Consider the following 1616-nt stretch of genomic DNA (forward strand, 5'->3'; position numbering starts at 1 on the left):
GAATCTCTTAGGATCCCAGGCCCTTATACTCCCTTTATATACCCAGACACTAACTGAATCTCTTAGGATCCAGGCCCTTATAACTTCCCTTTTATATAGCTATACAGATAGCATATCAATTCAGAAGAAATCTGCTGAATCAGAAATCAACAAAAAAATCGGGCAGCACAACGGCTGTATACGGAATTTACACAATTTTCCTGAAAAATCACAGAATACCAAAATTTTCACAGATATATATAACAACATATGCAAGACTTTAATTCTACTGCACAATATTTTAGACATCGTAGAAAAATACAGTCAAAATAAAACACCGCCGAATTCAAAATACCCGGACAAAAATCTTCCAGAAAATAACCAAAATGAGCACACTCGGCACGTTAACAACATACGGAAAATATGCGGTAAAAACTGAACAGACGGGAAAACGACGAAAATCACTAACAAAAATCAATTCCGGATAGATAATACCGTCAAACACGACGGTTCTGAAAATTGAGAAAGGCGGATTGTGCCTTACCTGCGTACAGGAATATCTTGAACAATCTCGTTCGGACAAAAATGGACCGGCGTCGCCGAAAATCAGCTTTTCCTTTTCTTTCTTTTTCTCTTCCTCGATCTGAAATCGAGATTATAAATTTATTTTTTCTCTCTCCTCGAAATGACCTGATTTCCTTAAGTAAGCTCAGATCGGCCCAGCCGATTCACTCGATCGTCCTGGACGATAGACCAAAAACCCATCGTCCGGCAAATTCCTGGACGATCCTTCGGGACGATAATTAATTCTGAAAAAGTCTGCTCTCTGCTTTTGCACTGAAACTGATCGGGCCTGGGATGATTCCCTATCGCCCCGCCGATCCTGGGAGAAAAATCACCTGGAGCAATCTGGCAAATTCTGGAGCAAACTTCAACTGATCGCCCAGAGACGATCCAGATCGTCCTGGACGATCCTGGGACAGAAAACAGAACTTCACACACCTTCTCCCAAGGAAGGGCCTCATTTGTAATCGACTACAATTACTAGTGGATTCATTCAAACTGGCTAGGCCCGTGGTTTTTCCCCTTTTCAGGGGTTTTCCACGTAAAAATCTTGGTGTCTCATAAATGCTAGACCCTTCTCTTATCTAATTGCGTGTCCGGATTTTCGTACACGTAAGAACGAAAAACTTTATATTTCTCTACCGCCGCGAATATCCTGGACAAACAATTATATTATTTAATATAATTATCATCGAAAATTTCATTTTCTCACCTCAAAATCAACCTAAAATTCTAGAAGAGAGATAAAAGAAACATATAGGGTGATAGAGATGATTAATGGGAGGGAATATATTCTTGCACTTATCTTATTTAATTTCTTTTAATGTTTATTCATTTAAATATTATTTTGTATTTTTAGATTTTCATTAAATATCTATGATTAAACTTTAAGTATATAAATGCTTATGTAAAATAAAAAACCATTTTATCTATTATATCATTTGTTCTAGTGCATAATTGCTTGAAATAATGATATTCTTAATTATATTAATGAAGTCTTACTTATGATTAATTATGTAATTTTATTATATTTACTAAAATTCACTTAGATTCGCTTACTTATTTAACATAAA

This window comes from Dendrobium catenatum, unplaced genomic scaffold (assembly GCF_001605985.2).
Source record: "Dendrobium catenatum unplaced genomic scaffold, ASM160598v2 original_scaffold_76227, whole genome shotgun sequence".
Taxonomy (NCBI): domain Eukaryota; kingdom Viridiplantae; phylum Streptophyta; class Magnoliopsida; order Asparagales; family Orchidaceae; genus Dendrobium; species Dendrobium catenatum.